This window comes from Drosophila subpulchrella, unplaced genomic scaffold (genome assembly GCF_014743375.2).
Source record: "Drosophila subpulchrella strain 33 F10 #4 breed RU33 unplaced genomic scaffold, RU_Dsub_v1.1 Primary Assembly Seq110, whole genome shotgun sequence".
Taxonomy (NCBI): Eukaryota; Metazoa; Arthropoda; class Insecta; order Diptera; family Drosophilidae; genus Drosophila; species Drosophila subpulchrella.
This window is the reverse complement of record NW_023665453.1, coordinates 49,862-70,747: the sequence shown is the minus strand read 5'-3', so window position 1 is coordinate 70,747 and position 20,886 is coordinate 49,862. Positions and strand designations below refer to the sequence as shown.

At 34.0% G+C, this 20,886-nt stretch overlaps 3 non-coding genes across 3 annotated transcripts; all 3 read left to right on the top strand.

Moving 5' to 3' along the window:
• The first annotated feature begins 7,756 nt into the window (after nt 1-7,756).
• LOC119558559 lies at nt 7,757-9,751 on the top strand. Its single transcript, XR_005220259.1, has one exon. It is a non-coding gene; the product is annotated as a small subunit ribosomal RNA (ribosomal RNA).
• A 658-nt stretch (nt 9,752-10,409) lies between these two features.
• LOC119558565 lies at nt 10,410-10,588 on the top strand. Its single transcript, XR_005220265.1, has one exon. It is a non-coding gene; the product is annotated as a 5.8S ribosomal RNA (ribosomal RNA).
• Nucleotides 10,589-10,989: 401 nt separating this feature from the next.
• LOC119558561 lies at nt 10,990-14,960 on the top strand. The gene has a single exon (XR_005220261.1). It is a non-coding gene; the product is annotated as a large subunit ribosomal RNA (ribosomal RNA).
• The last annotated feature ends 5,926 nt before the right edge of the window (nt 14,961-20,886 follow it).

Genomic DNA, 20,886 nt, shown 5'->3' with positions numbered 1-20,886 from the left:
ACTGCCACAGCCTGCCATAGCTTGTCGTAGGAGGCGACTAATATGGCAATGGTTGCCCCATCCGAGCTTGTCGGAGCTGAAGGGGTGAGGCTCACCGAGCCTGTAATTTCGGTACCACGGGTTGAGCAGCTCAAGGCTGCTCATTGAGGTTGGCCCCCTTGTGGGAGTATCGTGGTGGCTGTGGTTGACACCTATATCGCGGGTAGAGTCCTCGGGCTCGACGTGGATGTTGCGTTATACAACTCGGGTGCTGTGACCCACAGAACAGTAGAGATTTTAGATAGATCTCGCCCCTACGCAAGGGGGAGTGCTTGCCCGACAAGTAAGTACTCGAACTTGCTACTGGGGTGGATGCTATGTACATAGCTATAGCTTCTAGTCCGGGGCGTTGGTCTGGCGCTTAACCTAGACCCGTGCATTATATACTCACTTGTGGGTATATTAGAATGCCGTGGTTGTAATCCCTTCATTGTGGAACACGCCACGTAAAATAAATTCGGAGGGATCCGAGACACCACCTGTCCCTATCTACTATCTAGCGAAACCACAGCCAAGGGAACGGCTTGGAATAATTAGCGGGAAAGAAGACCCTTTTGAGCTTGACTCTAATCTGGCAGTGTAGGAGACATAAGAGGTGTAGAATAAGTGGGAGATATTAGACTTCGGTTTGGTATCGCCAATGAAATACCACTACTCTTATTGTTTCCTTACTTACTTGATTAAATGGAACGTGTATCATTTCCTAGCCATTATACGGATATATTTATTATATCTTATGGTATTGGGTTTTGATGCAAGCTTCTTGATCAAAGTATCACGAGTTTGTTATATAATCGCAAACAAATTCTTTATAAAACGGTGCATTTATGTATTTTGATTTGAAAATTTGGTATAACTCCAATTACTCAGGTATGATCCAATTCAAGGACATTGCCAGGTAGGGAGTTTGACTGGGGCGGTACATCTCTCAAATAATAACGGAGGTGTCCCAAGCCAGCTCAGTGCGGACAGAAACCACACATAGAGCAAAAGGGCAAATGCTGACTTGATCTCGGTGTTCAGTACACACAGGGACAGCAAAAGCTCGGCCTATCGATCCTTTTGGTTTAAAGAGTTTTTAACAAGAGGTGTCAGAAAAGTTACCATAGGGATAACTGCTTGTGGCGGCCAAGCGTTCATAGCGACGTCGCTTTTTGATCCTTCGATGTCGGCTCTTCCTATCATTGTGAAGCAACAATTCACCAAGCGTTGGATTGTTCACCCATGCAAGGGAACGTGAGCTGGGTTTAGACCGTCGTGAGACAGGTTAGTTTTACCCTACTAATGACAAAACGTTGTTGCGACAGCATTCCTGCGTAGTACGAGAGGAACCGCAGGTACGGACCAATGGCACAATACTTGTTCGAGCGAACAGTGGTATGACGCTACGTCCGTTGGATTATGCCTGAACGCCTCTAAGGTCGTATCCGTGCTGGACTGCAATGATAAATAAGGGGCAATTTGCATTGTATGGCTTCTAAACCATTTAAAGTTTATAATTTACTTTATAAACGACAAATGGATGTGATGCCAATGTAATTTGTAACATAGTAAATTGGGAGGGATCTTTGATCACCTGATGCCGCGCTAGTTACATATAAAAGCATTATTTAATACAATGACAAAGCCTAGAATCAATTGTAAACGACTTTTGTAACAGGCAAGGTGTTGTAAGTGGTTGAGCAGCTGCCATACTGCGATCCACTGAAGCTTATCCTTTGCTTGATGATTCGATAATAAAGATGTTGCAAGCGGGCATAATCATTATGCTTGCTTGCAGCATCGCACGCCACTTTGTTTGTGGTGTGTAAGGTAGGGAAGAAGAAATATAAAAGACCTAAATTGGAAACATCAATATATAAGTAAATATTGAACAAACAAAATGTATCGTCATCTTATTAGTGACGCGATGATAAAGTGGCAAACAGATTCCATGTATAATATTCCTATGGTATTAAAATTCAAGTAAAGAGGACATATATAAAAGTTTGTATATATGGTTCATTCAATGGTAGCAGCGGTTGGTTGGTGGTGTCTGCTCCTCTTATTGTTCAAAACTTATGTTTATGGTAGCAAGTCTATATCGTCATATTATTAGTGACGGCGAAAAAGTAGTGGCAAAACATATTCCATGTATAAATAAATATTCCTATGGTATTGAAATTCAAGTAAAGAGGCCATTCAAGTAAGAGGACTTATATAATATAAGTATATATAATGGTAGCAGCGCGGTTGGTTGGTTGGTGTGTCTGCTCCTCTTATTGTTCAAAACTTATGTTATGGTAGCAAGACTGTATCGTCATATTATTAGTGACGCGAAAAAGTAGTGGCAAAACATATTCCATGTATAAATATTCCTATGGTATTGAAATTCAACTAAAGAGGACATATAAAATTACTATCAATGGTAGCAGTGGTTGGTTGGGTTGGTGGTTGGTTGGCGGCTGCTCCTATTATTGTTCAAGACTTATGTTATGGTAGCAAGTCTGTATCGTCATATTAATTATTAGTGACGCGAAAAAGTAGTGGAAATCATATTCCATGTATAAATAGATTCCTATGGTAATGAAATTTTCAAGTAAAGAGAGGACCATTCAAGTAAGAGGACATATAAAAAGTAAGTATATGTTCCTCCAATGGTAGCAGTGGTTGGTTGGTTTGGCGGCTTGATCCTCTTATTGTTCAAAACTTATTTTATCAATATGAGTTTGGCAATACAATAAAGAAGACCAATCTAATCCATATAAAACTAAATGTATTATATGGATATGCTTAGGAAACCCATATATTCATAAAAAAAAATTATGTATAGAAAATTATACATATATCTTTTATATAAATGAATCGTATGGATATCGCCTTATGGTAGGTATAATAACTTTTTAAGGCATAATAATGTATAATATAGAAAATATACATTGAAATATAAATGCATTTTTATAGATATGGCGGCATATAAGTGCCATATACACAAGAATAATAATAGAATTTACCATATATAATTAAAATGAGATATATAAACCTAGTGAGGGGCTGCACTAGTATATGAATCGTATGGATATGGCTTATAGGTATAATACCTATAAGGCATAATAATGTATAATATAATAAATATAAATTAAGATATGAATGAATTAGTATAAATATGGCATAGAAATGCCATATACATACATAAGAATAAATGGTAGAATTTACCCATATATCACTGAAACACGATATATAAACCTAATGATAGCTGGCACTAGTACTGTAAACATGCACGCAATAGTGCGTGGGGTAAAAAACTACTATAGGGAGGTGGTCGTTGGCGGGCCCCTCCTCGTATTGGTCAAAACTTATGTTATGCATATGAATTTGTCAATACTATATAGAACGCCAAGCATATCCATATAAACTATGGATATGCATAGAAATCCATACAAAAGTAAAAAAAAATTATGTATAGAAAAATATACATATATTTATATAAGTGAATCGTATGGATATGGCTTATAGGTATAATACCTATAAGGCATAATAATGTATAACAAGTAAATATACATTGAAATGTGAATGCATTGTATGGATATGGCATATAAATGCCATATATATAGAAATAAATTGTATATCAATGATATAACAATTATAAACCTAGTGAGGGGCGGCACTAGTGAATGAATCGTATGGATATGGCTTATAGGTATAATACCTATAAGGCATAATAATGTATAATATAATAAATATACATTAAGATATGAATGGATTGTATAAATATGGCATAGAAATGCCATATACATAAGAATAAATGGTAGAATTTACCCATATATCACTGAAACACGATATATAAACCTAGTGATAGCTGGCACTAGTACTGTAAACAGGCACGCAATAGTGCGTGGGGTAAAAAACTACTATAGGGAGGTGTCGTTGGCGGGCCCCTCCTCGTATTGGTCAAAACTTATGTTATGCATATGAATTTGTCAATACTATATAGAACGCCAAGCATATCCATATAAACTATGGATATGCATAGAAAATCCATACAAAAGTAAAAAAAAATTATGTATAGAAAAATATACATATATTTATATAAGTGAATCGTATGGATATGGCTTATAGGTATAATACCTATAAGGCATAATAATGTATAACAAGTAAATATACATTGAAATGTGAATGCATTGTATGGATATGGCATATAAATGCCATATATATAGAAATAAATTGTATATCAATGATATAACAATTATAAACCTAGTGAGGGGCGGCACTAGTGAATGAATCGTATGGATATGGCTTATAGGTATAATACCTATAAGGCATAATAATGTATAATATAATAAATATACATTAAGATATGAATGGATTGTATAAATATGGCATAGAAATGCCATATACATAAGAATAAATGGTAGAATTTACCCATATATCACTGAAACACGATATATAAACCTAGTGATAGCTGGCACTAGTACTGTAAACAGGCACGCAATAGTGCGTGGGGTAAAAAACTACTATAGGGAGGTGGTCGTTGGCGGGCCCCTCCTCGTATTGGTCAAAACTTATGTTATGCATATGAATTTGTCAATACTATATAGAACGCCAAGCATATCCATATAAACTATGGATATGCATAGAAAACCATACAAAAGTAAAAAAAAATTATGTATAGAAAAATATACATATATTTATATAAGTGAATCGTATGGATATGGCTTATAGGTATAATACCTATAAGGCATAATAATGTATAACAAGTAAATATACATTGAAATGTGAATGCATTGTATGGATATGGCATATAAATGCCATATATATAGAAATAAATTGTATATCAATGATATAACAATTATAAACCTAGTGAGGGGCGGCACTAGTGAATGAATCGTATGGATATGGCTTATAGGTATAATACCTATAAGGCATAATAATGTATAATATAATAAATATACATTAAGATATGAATGGATTGTATAAATATGGCATAGAAATGCCATATACATAAGAATAAATGGTAGAATTTACCCATATATCACTGAAACACGATATATAAACCTAGTGATAGCTGGCACTAGTACTGTAAACAGGCACGCAATAGTGCGTGGGGTAAAAAACTACTATAGGGAGGTGGTCGTTGGCGGGCCCCTCCTCGTATTGGTCAAAACTTATGTTATGCATATGAATTTGTCAATACTATATAGAACGCCAAGCATATCCATATAAACTATGGATATGCATAGAAATCCATACAAAAATAAAAAAAAATTATGTATAGAAAAATATACATATATTTATATAAGTGAATCGTATGGATATGGCTTATAGGTATAATACCTATAAGGCATAATAATGTATAACAAGTAAATATACATTGAAATGTGAATGCATTGTATGGATATGGCATATAAATGCCATATATATAGAAATAAATTGTATATCAATGATATAACAATTATAAACCTAGTGAGGGGCGGCACTAGTGAATGAATCGTATGGATATGGCTTATAGGTATAATACCTATAAGGCATAATAATGTATAATATAATAAATATACATTAAGATATGAATGGATTGTATAAATATGGCATAGAAATGCCATATACATAAGAATAAATGGTAGAATTTACCCATATATCACTGAAACACGATATATAAACCTAGTGATAGCTGGCACTAGTACTGTAAACAGGCACGCAATAGTGCGTGGGGTAAAAAACTACTATAGGGAGGTGGTCGTTGGCGGGCCCTCCTCGTATTGGTCAAAACTTATGTTATGCATATGAATTTGTCAATACTATATAGAACGCCAAGCATATCCATATAAACTATGGATATGCATAGAAATCCATACAAAAGTAAAAAAAAATTATGTATAGAAAAATATACATATATTTATATAAGTGAATCGTATGGATATGGCTTATAGGTATAATACCTATAAGGCATAATAATGTATAACAAGTAAATATACATTGAAATGTGAATGCATTGTATGGATATGGCATATAAATGCCATATATATAGAAATAAATTGTATATCAATGATATAACAATTATAAACCTAGTGAGGGGCGGCACTAGTGAATGAATCGTATGGATATGGCTTATAGGTATAATACCTATAAGGCATAATAATGTATAATATAATAAATATACATTAAGATATGAATGGATTGTATAAATATGGCATAGAAATGCCATATACATAAGAATAAATGGTAGAATTTACCCATATATCACTGAAACATGATATATAAACCTAGTGATAGCTGGCACTAGTACTGTAAACAGGCACGCAGTAGTGCGTGGGGTAAAAAACTACTATAGGGAGGTGGTCGTTGGCGGGCCCCTCCTCGTATTGGTCAAAACTTATGTTATGCGTAAACATATGATTTTGTCAATACTATAAAGAAAACTTGTTTTGTACATACAAAACTAAATGAATTATATGGATATTGAAAAATAAATGGCATTATATCCATATAATGAAAATATACTTGTATTCTCTTATTATAAGAGAGAATACCGTATAGTTGGTTGGCAAAGACAATTGAAAATACCCGAATTGCAGATGATGGGTTTCAAAAACTACTATAGGGTGGTGTAGCAAATAATATGAAGATGATATATCCATATAATGGATATACACTAGTATTCTCTTATTATAATAGAGAATACCATATAAATGGTTGGCAAAGACAATTGAAAATACCCGAATTGAAGTTGACGGGTTCAAAAACTATTATAGGGTGATGTAGCAAATAAAATAATGAAGATATATCCATATAATGGAATTATATGTGTATTCTCTTATTATATGAGAGAGTACCAAACGGTTGATTGGCAAAGACAATTGAAAATACCCGAATTAAAGATATTGGGTCCAAAAACTACTATAGGATGGTCAATGGGCCGGCCATCTACTATTGACGTGACAAAATACTGTCTGTCGGTAGAGAAGATATTAATCCGTCAAATTTGTTTCTTTATTCATTTATGAATATGAGACTTGGCTCCACGGTTAATATTTTAAGCCCAAAGATAATAATGTTGAAACAAAGGCCAAGGTTTCTATTATACATAGAATAACAAATTGTTTCCGAACTTTATCGTTAATCCAAATAAATAATTACAATTGAGGCAGGCTAATAATGATATATATTTTGTATTGATAATCTTGATATATATGTATATTGGTCTGCCATTATCACATACTGAGTTATGTGATAATTCCCTGCGGGGATAAATTAAAAGAGGTGTCCCTATATTAAAAGAAAATAATATATATATATATTATTTTTTCTAACGTACATATCATATATGCGCTCGGTTTTATATTATATATTACCAAAGAGTCTTATATGAATATATACAGATAAATTTTAAATTTATCATCAAAATACAAATGATTTAATTCAATATTTTATATTGGTTAAACAAAAATTGTACATGTGTGGATACAATAATGACGTATGTCGAACAAAAAAGATATTTTAGAATGAAATATGCAAATATAAAGAAAATTATTACGTATTACGAAAAAAAATATTGTGTTTTTAACATCAATAATTAAAAAACTTGTTATTATTAGTGGCGGAACAAGTATATATTGTGAAAACAACAAACGTATACGAATGCTATATAAAAATGGCCGTATTCGTCGATAGAAAACAATCTATAAAATTTATATTGCTAATTTCTATTCAAAAATATGAATGAAATATGAATAAAAACATTATTCTGGTTGATCCTGCCAGTAGTTATATGCTTGTCTCAAAGATTAAGCCATGCATGTCTAAGTACACACGAATTAAAAGTGAAACCGCAAAAGGCTCATTATATCAGTTATGGTTCCTTAGATCGTTAACAGTTACTTGGATAACTGTGGTAATTCTAGAGCTAATACATGCAATTAAAACATGAACCTTATGGGACATGTGCTTTTATTAGGCTAAAACCAAGCGATCGCAAGATCGTTATATTGGTTGAACTCTAGATAACATGCAGATCGTATGGTCTTGTACCGACGACAGATCTTTCAAATGTCTGCCCTATCAACTTTTGATGGTAGTATCTAGGACTACCATGGTTGCAACGGGTAACGGGGAATCAGGGTTCGATTCCGGAGAGGGAGCCTGAGAAACGGCTACCACATCTAAGGAAGGCAGCAGGCGCGTAAATTACCCACTCCCAGCTCGGGGAGGTAGTGACGAAAAATAACAATACAGGACTCATATCCGAGGCCCTGTAATTGGAATGAGTACACTTTAAATCCTTTAACAAGGACCAATTGGAGGGCAAGTCTGGTGCCAGCAGCCGCGGTAATTCCAGCTCCAATAGCGTATATTAAAGTTGTTGCGGTTAAAACGTTCGTAGTTGAACTTGTGCTTCATACGGGTAGTACAACTTACAATTGTGGTTAGTACTATACCTTTATGTATGTAAGCGTATTACCGGTGGAGTTCTTACATGTGCTTAGATACTTGTATTTTTTCATATGTTCCTCCTATTTAAAAACCTGCATTAGTGCTCTTAAACGAGTGTTATTGTGGGCCGGTACAATTACTTTGAACAAATTAGAGTGCTTAAAGCAGGCTTCAAATGCCTGAATATTCTGTGCATGGGATAATGAAATAAGACCTCTGTTCTGCTTTCATTGGTTTTCAGATCAAGAGGTAATGATTAATAGAAGCAGTTTGGGGGCATTAGTATTACGACGCGAGAGGTGAAATTCTTGGACCGTCGTAAGACTAACTTAAGCGAAAGCATTTGCCAAAGATGTTTTCATTAATCAAGAACGAAAGTTAGAGGTTCGAAGGCGATCAGATACCGCCCTAGTTCTAACCATAAACGATGCCAGCTAGCAATTGGGTGTAGCTACTTTTATGGCTCTCTCAGTCGCTTCCCGGGAAACCAAAGCTTTTGGGCTCCGGGGGAAGTATGGTTGCAAAGCTGAAACTTAAAGGAATTGACGGAAGGGCACCACCAGGAGTGGAGCCTGCGGCTTAATTTGACTCAACACGGGAAAACTTACCAGGTCCGAACATAAGTGTGTAAGACAGATTGATAGCTCTTTCTCGAATCTATGGGTGGTGGTGCATGGCCGTTCTTAGTTCGTGGAGTGATTTGTCTGGTTAATTCCGATAACGAACGAGACTCAAATATATTAAATAGATATCTTCAGGATTATGGTGTTGAAGCTTATATAGCCTTCATTCATGGTGGCAGTAAAATGTTTATTGTGTTTGAATGTGTTTATATAAGTGGAGCCGTACCTGTTGGTTTGTCCCATTATAAGGACACTAGCTTCTTAAATGGACAAATTGCGTCTAGCAATAATGAGATTGAGCAATAACAGGTCTGTGATGCCCTTAGATGTCCTGGGCTGCACGCGCGCTACAATGAAAGTATCAACGTGTATTTCCTAGACCGAGAGGTCCGGGTAAACCGCTGAACCACTTTCATGCTTGGGATTGTGAACTGAAACTGTTCACATGAACTTGGAATTCCCAGTAAGTGTGAGTCATTAACTCGCATTGATTACGTCCCTGCCCTTTGTACACACCGCCCGTCGCTACTACCGATTGAATTATTTAGTGAGGTCTCCGGACGTGATCACTGTGACGCCTTGTGTGTTACGGTTGTTTCGCAAAAGTTGACCGAACTTGATTATTTAGAGGAAGTAAAAGTCGTAACAAGGTTTCCGTAGGTGAACCTGCGGAAGGATCATTATTGTTTAATATCCTTACCGTTAATAAAAAAATTTGTTTTTATTATAATAATATAATATATTATAGTAATACAAATAAAATATAAATTGCCAAAAATATGATCTTTTATAGATCAAATATAAAATTTCGAACAAGCAAATCGAAATAATAATTGTAATAATAAATATATTATTGCATTAAATAAGAGATAAATAAATAAGCAAAAGCAAACAAATAACAAATTCGAACAAGCAAATCGAAATTATTAAATTTATTTAATATTATTATTATATTGTATATTAAATGCAATTAATTAATAAAACACTGTGTGTATATGGACCATAATATACACGCGTTGCGATATGTATTGTTCATCTCAGTTATGCGCATACATTGGATAATGCAACAACCTAAAATGTACAATGTTGTACCTGATTATTACAGGTTAATGTTTTATATAAATTTCAATATATATCGCTAAAAAAAGTATTAATACCGTAAATGCCATTTAAAAAATACTTGATATATTATTGGTTATATGAAACTAAGACATTTCGCAGCATTCGTTTTAGGTATAAAAATCAATTTATTGAAGGAATTGATATATGCCAGTAAAATGGTGTATTTTTAATTTCTTTCAATAAAAACATATATGACAAAATTACCAAACCAATATATAAAACTCTAAGCGGTGGATCACTCGGCTCATGGGTCGATGAAGAACGCAGCAAACTGTGCGTCATCGTGTGAACTGCAGGACACATGAACATCGACATTTTGAACGCATATCGCAGTCCATGCTGTTATGTACTTTAATTAATTTTATAGTGCTGCTTGGACTACATATGGTTGAGGGTTGTAAGACTATGCTAATTAAGTTGTTTATATAAATTTTATAATGAAATTTTATAAGCATATGGTATATTATTGGATAATAATAATTTAATTATTATATTATTCATAATATTAACAAATATATGAAAAACATTATCTCACATTAGTAAATAATTTGAATGTGAAAAACGAAGAGAAATATTTTCTTTTTCAATCAAATAATACTGAGAAATGTCTAGCATAAAAAATTTATCTAGAATTGTCTCTTATTAAAGATTAGTAAATAGAAAGCCGTTGACAATATTATTATTCTTCGTTGATTCGTTAGACCAAACAAATGCCATACAAATATATAAAATATATAACGAATTTAATAAAATGTTTTATCATTATATATAAAGAATTAATTGCAAAAAAAGTTATACACAACCTCAACTCATATGGGACTACCCCCTGAATTTAAGCATATTAATTAGGGGAGGAAAAGAAACTAACCAGGATTTTCTTAGTAGCGGCGAGCGAAAAGAAATCAGTTCAGCACTAAGTCACTTTGTCTATATGGCAAATGTGAGATGCAGTGTATGGAGCGTCAATATTCTAGTATGAGAAATTAACGATTTAAGTCCTTCTTAAATGAGGCCATTTACCCATAGAGGGTGCCAGGCCCGTATAACGTTAATGATTACTAGATGATGTTTCCAAAGAGTCGTGTTGCTTGATAGTGCAGCACTAAGTGGGTGGTAAACTCCATCTAAAACTAAATATAACCATGAGACCGATAGTAAACAAGTACCGTGAGGGAAAGTTGAAAAGAACTCTGAATAGAGAGTTAAACAGTACGTGAAACTGCTTAGAGGTTAAGCCCGATGAACCTGAATATCCGTTATGGAAAATTCATCATTAAAATTGTAATATTTAAACAATATTATGATAATAGTGTGCATTTTTTCCATATAAGGACATTGTAATCTATTAGCATACAAAATTTATCATAAAATATAACTTATAGTTTATTCAAATTAATTTGCTTGCATTTTAACACAGAATAAATGTTATTAATTTGATAAAGTGCTGATAGATTTATATGAATACAGTGCGTTAATTTTTCGGAATTATATAATGGCATAATTATCATTGATTTTTGTGTTTATTATATGCACTTGTATGATTAACAATGCGAAAGATTCAGGATACCTTCGGGACCCGTCTTGAAACACGGACCAAGGAGTCTAACATATGTGCAAGTTATTGGGATATAAACCTAATAGCGTAATTAACTTGACTAATAATGGGATTAGTTTTTTAACTATTTATAGCTAATTAACACAATCCCGGGGCGTTCTATATAGTTATGTATAATGATATTTATATTATTTATGCCTCTAACTGGAACGTACCTTGAGCATATATGCTGTGACCCGAAAGATGGTGAACTATACTTGATCAGGTTGAAGTCAGGGGAAACCCTGATGGAAGACCGAAACAGTTCTGACGTGCAAATCGATTGTCAGAATTGAGTATAGGGGCGAAAGACCAATCGAACCATCTAGTAGCTGGTTCCTTCCGAAGTTTCCCTCAGGATAGCTGGTGCATTTTAATGTTATATAAAATAATCTTATCTGGTAAAGCGAATGATTAGAGGCCTTAGGGTCGAAACGATCTTAACCTATTCTCAAACTTTAAATGGGTAAGAACCTTAACTTTCTTGATATGAAGTTCAAGGTTATGATATAATGTGCCCAGTGGGCCACTTTTGGTAAGCAGAACTGGCGCTGTGGGATGAACCAAACGTAATGTTACGGTGCCCAAATTAACAACTCATGCAGATACCATGAAAGGCGTTGGTTGCTTAAAACAGCAGGACGGTGATCATGGAAGTCGAAATCCGCTAAGGAGTGTGTAACAACTCACCTGCCGAAGCAACTAGCCCTTAAAATGGATGGCGCTTAAGTTGTATACCTATACATTACCGCTAAAGTAGATGATTTATATTACTTGTGATATAAATTTTGAAACTTTAGTGAGTAGGAAGGTACAATGGTATGCGTAGAAGTGTTTGGCGTAAGCCTGCATGGAGCTGCCATTGGTACAGATCTTGGTGGTAGTAGCAAATAATCGAATGAGACCTTGGAGGACTGAAGTGGAGAAGGGTTTCGTGTGAACAGTGGTTGATCACGAGTTAGTCGGTCCTAAGTTCAAGGCGAAAGCCGAAAATTTTCAAGTAAAACACAAATGCCATACAAATATAATTATATTATATAAATCAAGCTAATTAATATACTTGAATAATTTTGAACGAAAGGGAATACGGTTCCAATTCCGTAACCTGTTGAGTATCCGTTTGTTATTAAATATGGGCCTCGTGCTCATCCTGGCAACAGGAACGACCATAAAGAAGCCGTCGAGAGATATCGGAAGAGTTTTCTTTTCTGTTTTATAGCCGTACTACCATGGAAGTCTTTCGCAGAGAGATATGGTAGATGGGCTAGAAGAGCATGACATATACTGTTGTGTCGATATTTTCTCCTCGGACCTTGAAAATTTATGGTGGGGACACGCAAACTTCTCAACAGGCCGTACCAATATCCGCAGCTGGTCTCCAAGGTGAAGAGTCTCTAGTCGATAGAATAATGTAGGTAAGGGAAGTCGGCAAATTAGATCCGTAACTTCGGGATAAGGATTGGCTCTGAAGATTGAGATAGTCGGGCTTGATTGGGAAACAATAACATGGTTTATGTGCTCGTTCTGGGTAAATAGAGTGTCTGGCATTTATGTTGGTCACTTGTTCCCCGGATAGTTTAGTTACGTAGCCAATTGTGGAACTTTCTTGCTAAAATTTTTAAGAATACTAATTGGGTTAAACCAATTAGTTCTTATTAATTATAACGATTATCAATTAACAATCAATTCAGAACTGGCACGGACTTGGGGAATCCGACTGTCTAATTAAAACAAAGCATTGTGATGGCCCTAGCGGGTGTTGACACAATGTGATTTCTGCCCAGTGCTCTGAATGTCAAAGTGAAGAAATTCAAGTAAGCGCGGGTCAACGGCGGGAGTAACTATGACTCTCTTAAGGTAGCCAAATGCCTCGTCATCTAATTAGTGACGCGCATGAATGGATTAACGAGATTCCTACTGTCCCTATCTACTATCTAGCGAAACCACAGCCAAGGGAACGGGCTTGGAATAATTAGCGGGGAAAGAAGACCCTTTTGAGCTTGACTCTAATCTGGCAGTGTAAGGAGACATAAGAGGTGTAGAATAAGTGGGAGATATTAGACTTCGGTTTGGTATCGCCAATGAAATACCACTACTCTTATTGTTTCCTTACTTACTTGATTAAATGGAACGTGTATCATTTCCTAGCCATTATACGGATATATTTATTATATCTTATGGTATTGGGTTTTGATGCAAGCTTCTTGATCAAAGTATCACGAGTTTGTTATATAATCGCAAACAAATTCTTTAATAAAACGGTGCATTTATGTATTTTTGATTTGAAAATTTGGTATAACTCCAATTACTCAGGTATGATCCAATTCAAGGACATTGCCAGGTAGGGAGTTTGACTGGGGCGGTACATCTCTCAAATAATAACGGAGGTGTCCCAAGGCCAGCTCAGTGCGGACAGAAACCACACATAGAGCAAAAGGGCAAATGCTGACTTGATCTCGGTGTTCAGTACACACAGGGACAGCAAAAGCTCGGCCTATCGATCCTTTTGGTTTAAAGAGTTTTTAACAAGAGGTGTCAGAAAAGTTACCATAGGGATAACTGGCTTGTGGCGGCCAAGCGTTCATAGCGACGTCGCTTTTTGATCCTTCGATGTCGGCTCTTCCTATCATTGTGAAGCAAAATTCACCAAGCGTTGGATTGTTCACCCATGCAAGGGAACGTGAGCTGGGTTTAGACCGTCGTGAGACAGGTTAGTTTTACCCTACTAATGACAAAACGTTGTTGCGACAGCATTCCTGCGTAGTACGAGAGGAACCGCAGGTACGGACCAATGGCACAATACTTGTTCGAGCGAACAGTGGTATGACGCTACGTCCGTTGGATTATGCCTGAACGCCTCTAAGGTCGTATCCGTGCTGGACTGCAATGATAAATAAGGGGCAATTTGCATTGTATGGCTTCTAAACCATTTAAAGTTTATAATTTACTTTATAAACGACAATGGATGTGATGCCAATGTAATTTGTAACATAGTAAATTGGGAGGATCTTTGATCACCTGATGCCGCGCTAGTTACATATAAAAGCATTATTTAATACAATGACAAAGCCTAGAATCAATTGTAAACGACTTTTGTAACAGGCAAGGTGTTGTAAGTGGTTGAGCAGCTGCCATACTGCGATCCACTGAAGCTTATCCTTTGCTTGATGATTCGATAATAAAGATGTTGCAAGCGGGCATAATCATTATGCTTGCTTGCAGCATCGCACGCCACTTTGTTTGTGGTGTGTAAGGTAGGGAAGAAGAAATATAAAAGACCTAAATTGGAAACATCAATATATAAGTAAATATTGAACAAACAAAATGTATCGTCATCTTATTAGTGACGCGATGATAAAGTGGCAAACATATTCCATGTATAAATATTCCTATGGTATTAAAATTCAAGTAAAGAGGACATATATAAAAGTTTGTATATATGGTTCATTCAATGGTAGCAGCGGTTGGTTGGTTGGTGTCTGCTCCTCTTATTGTTCAAAACTTATGTTATGGTAGCAAGTCTATATCGTCATATTATTAGTGACGCGAAAAAGTAGTGGCAAAACATATTCCATGTATAAATAAATATTCCTATGGTATTGAAATTCAAGTAAAGAGGCCATTCAAGTAAAGAGGACTTATATAAATATAAGTATATATAATGGTAGCAGCGCGGTTGGTTGGTTGGTGTGTCTGCTCCTCTTATTGTTCAAAACTTATGTTATGGTAGCAAGACTGTATCGTCATATTATTAGTGACGCGAAAAAGTAGTGGCAAAACATATTCCATGTATAAATATTCCTATGGTATTGAAATTCAACTAAAGAGGACATATAAAATTACTATCAATGGTAGCAGTGGTTGGTTGGTTGGTGGTTGGTTGGCGGCTGCTCCTATTATTGTTCAAGACTTATGTTATGGTAGCAAGTCTGTATCGTCATATTAATTATTAGTGACGCGAAAAAGTAGTGGAAATCATATTCCATGTATAAATAGATTCCTATGGTAATGAAATTTTCAAGTAAAGAGAGGACCATTCAAGTAAGAGGACATATAAAAAGTAAGTATATGTTCCTCCAATGGTAGCAGTGGTTGGTTGGTTGGCGGCTGATCCTCTTATTGTTCAAAACTTATTTTATCAATATGAGTTTGGCAATACAATAAAGAAGACCAATCTAATCCATATAAAACTAAATGTATTATATGGATATGCTTAGGAAACCCATATATTCATAAAAAAAAATTATGTATAGAAAATTATACATATATCTTTTATATAAATGAATCGTATGGATATCGCCTTATGGTAGGTATAATAACTTTTTAAGGCATAATAATGTATAATATAGAAAATATACATTGAAATATAAATGCATTTTTATAGATATGGCGGCATATAAGTGCCATATACACAAGAATAAATAATAGAATTTACCAATATATAATTAAAATGAGATATATAAACCTAGTGAGGGGCTGCACTAGTATATGAATCGTATGGATATGGCTTATAGGTATAATACCTATAAGGCATAATAATGTATAATATAATAAATATAAATTAAGATATGAATGAATTATATAAATATGGCATAGAAATGCCATATACATACATAAGAATAAATGGTAGAATTTACCCATATATCACTGAAACACGATATATAAACCTAATGATAGCTGGCACTAGTACTGTAAACATGCACGCAATAGTGCGTGGGGTAAAAAACTACTATAGGGAGGTGGTCGTTGGCGGGCCCCTCCTCGTATTGGTCAAAACTTATGTTATGCATATGAATTTGTCAATACTATATAGAACGCCAAGCATATCCATATAAACTATGGATATGCATAGAAATCCATACAAAAGTAAAAAAAAATTATGTATAGAAAAATATACATATATTTATATAAGTGAATCGTATGGATATGGCTTATAGGTATAATACCTATAAGGCATAATAATGTATAACAAGTAAATATACATTGAAATGTGAATGCATTGTATGGATATGGCATATAAATGCCATATATATAGAAATAAATTGTATATCAATGATATAACAATTATAAACCTAGTGAGGGGCGGCACTAGTGAATGAATCGTATGGATATGGCTTATAGGTATAATACCTATAAGGCATAATAATGTATAATATAATAAATATACATTAAGATATGAATGGATTGTATAAATATGGCATAGAAATGCCATATACATAAGAATAAATGGTAGAATTTACCCATATATCACTGAAACACGATATATAAACCTAGTGATAGCTGGCACTAGTACTGTAAACAGGCACGCAATAGTGCGTGGGGTAAAAAACTACTATAGGGAGGTGGTCGTTGGCGGGCCCCTCCTCGTATTGGTCAAAACTTATGTTATGCATATGAATTTGTCAATACTATATAGAACGCCAAGCATATCCATATAAACTATGGATATGCATAGAAATCCATACAAAAGTAAAAAAAAATTATGTATAGAAAAATATACATATATTTATATAAGTGAATCGTATGGATATGGCTTATAGGTATAATACCTATAAGGCATAATAATGTATAACAAGTAAATATACATTGAAATGTGAATGCATTGTATGGATATGGCATATAAATGCCATATATATAGAAATAAATTGTATATCAATGATATAACAATTATAAACCTAGTGAGGGGCGGCACTAGTGAATGAATCGTATGGATATGGCTTATAGGTATAATACCTATAAGGCATAATAATGTATAATATAATAAATATACATTAAGATATGAATGGATTGTATAAATATGGCATAGAAATGCCATATACATAAGAATAAATGGTAGAATTTACCCATATATCACTGAAACACGATATATAAACCTAGTGATAGCTGGCACTAGTACTGTAAACAGGCACGCAATAGTGCGTGGGGTAAAAAACTACTATAGGGAGGTGGTCGTTGGCGGGCCCCTCCTCGTATTGGTCAAAACTTATGTTATGCATATGAATTTGTCAATACTATATAGAACGCCAAGCATATCCATATAAACTATGGATATGCATAGAAAACCATACAAAAGTAAAAAAAATTATGTATAGAAAAATATACATATATTTATATAAGTGAATCGTATGGATATGGCTTATAGGTATAATACCTATAAGGCATAATAATGTATAACAAGTAAATATACATTGAAATGTGAATGCATTGTATGGATATGGCATATAAATGCCATATATATAGAAATAAATTGTATATCAATGATATAACAATTATAAACCTAGTGAGGGGCGGCACTAGTGAATGAATCGTATGGATATGGCTTATAGGTATAATACCTATAAGGCATAATAATGTATAATATAATAAATATACATTAAGATATGAATGATTGTATAAATATGGCATAGAAATGCCATATATACATAAGAATAAATGGTAGAATTTACCCATATATCACTGAAACACGATATATAAACCTAGTGATAGCTGGCACTAGTACTGTAAACAGGCACGCAATAGTGCGTGGGGTAAAAAACTACTATAGGGAGGTGGTCGTTGGCGGGCCCCTCCTCGTATTGGTCAAAACTTATGTTATGCATATGAATTTGTCAATACTATATAGAACGCCAAGCATATCCATATAAACTATGGATATGCATAGAAATCCATACAAAAGTAAAAAAAAATTATGTATAGAAAAATATACATATATTTATATAAGTGAATCGTATGGATATGGCTTATAGGTATAATACCTATAAGGCATAATAATGTATAACAAGTAAATATACATTGAAATGTGAATGCATTGTATGGATATGGCATATAAATGCCATATATATAGAAATAAATTGTATATCAATGATATAACAATTATAAACCTAGTGAGGGGCGGCACTAGTGAATGAATCGTATGGATATGGCTTATAGGTATAATACCTATAAGGCATAATAATGTATAATATAATAAATATACATTAAGATATGAATGGATTGTATAAATATGGCATAGAAATGCCATATACATAAGAATAAATGGTAGAATTTACCCATATATCACTGAAACACGATATATAAACCTAGTGATAGCTGGCACTAGTACTGTAAACAGGCACGCAATAGTGCGTGGGGTAAAAAACTACTATAGGGAGGTGGTCGTTGGCGGGCCCCTCCTCGTATTGGTCAAAACTTATGTTATGCATATGAATTTGTCAATACTATATAGAACGCCAAGCATATCCATATAAACTATGGATATGCATAGAAATCCATACAAAAGTAAAAAAAAATTATGTATAGAAAAATATACATATATTTATATAAGTGAATCGTATGGATATGGCTTATAGGTATAATACCTATAAGGCATAATAATGTATAACAAGTAAATATACATTGAAATGTGAATGCATTGTATGGATATGGCATATAAATGCCATATATATAGAAATAAATTGTATATCAATGATATAACAATTATAAACCTAGTGAGGGGCGGCACTAGTGAATGAATCGTATGGATATGGCTTATAGGTATAATACCTATAAGGCATAATAATGTATAATATAATAAATATACATTAAGATATGAATGGATTGTATAAATATGGCATAGAAATGCCATATACATAAGAATAAATGGTAGAATTTACCCATATATCACTGAAACACGATATATAAACCTAGTGATAGCTGGCACTAGTACTGTAAACAGGCACGCAATAGTGCGTGGGGTAAAAAACTACTATAGGGAGGTGGTCGTTGGCGGGCCCCTCCTCGTATTGGTCAAAACTTATGTTATGCATATGAATTTGTCAATACTATATAGAACGCCAAGCATATCCATATAAACTATGGATATGCATAGAAAACCATACAAAAGTAAAAAAAAATTATGTATAGAAAAATATACATATATTTATATAAGTGAATCGTATGGATATGGCTTATAGGTATAATACCTATAAGGCATAATAATGTATAACAAGTAAATATACATTGAAATGTGAATGCATTGTATGGATATGGCATATAAATGCCATATATATAGAAATAAATTGTATATCAATGATATAACAATTATAAACCTAGTGAGGGGCGGCACTAGTGAATGAATCGTATGGATATGGCTTATAGGTATAATACCTATAAGGCATAATAATGTATAATATAATAAATATACATTAAGATATGAATGGATTGTATAAATATGGCATAGAAATGCCATATACATAAGAATAAATGGTAGAATTTACCCATATATCACTGAAACACGATATATAAACCTAGTGATAGCTGGCACTAGTACTGTAAACAGGCACGCAATAGTGCGTGGGGTAAAAAACTACTATAGGGAGGTGGTCGTTGGCGGGCCCCTCCTCGTATTGGTCAAAACTTATGTTATGCATATGAATTTGTCAATACTATATAGAACGCCAAGCATATCCATATAAACTATGGATATGCATAGAAAACCATACAAAAGTAAAAAAAAATTATGTATAGAAAAATATACATATATTTATATAAGTGAATCGTATGGATATGGCTTATAGGTATAATACCTATAAGGCATAATAATGTATAACAAGTAAATATACATTGAAATGTGAATGCATTGTATGGATATGGCATATAAATGCCATATATATAGAAATAAATTGTATATCAATGATATAACAATTATAAACCTAGTGAGGGGCGGCACTAGTGAATGAATCGTATGGATATGGCTTATAGGTATAATACCTATAAGGCATAATAATGTATAATATAATAAATATACATTAAGATATGAATGGATTGTATAAATATGGCATAGAAATGCCATATACATAAGAATAAATGGTAGAATTTACCCATATATCACTGAAACACGATATATAAACCTAGTGATAGCTGGCACTAGTACTGTAAACAGGCACGCAATAGTGCGTGGGGTAAAAAACTACTATAGGGAGGTGGTCGTTGGCGGGCCCCTCCTCGTATTGGTCAAAACTTATGTTATGCATATGAATTTGTCAATACTATATAGAACGCCAAGCATATCCATATAAACTATGGATATGCATAGAAATCCATACAAAAGTAAAAAAAAATTAT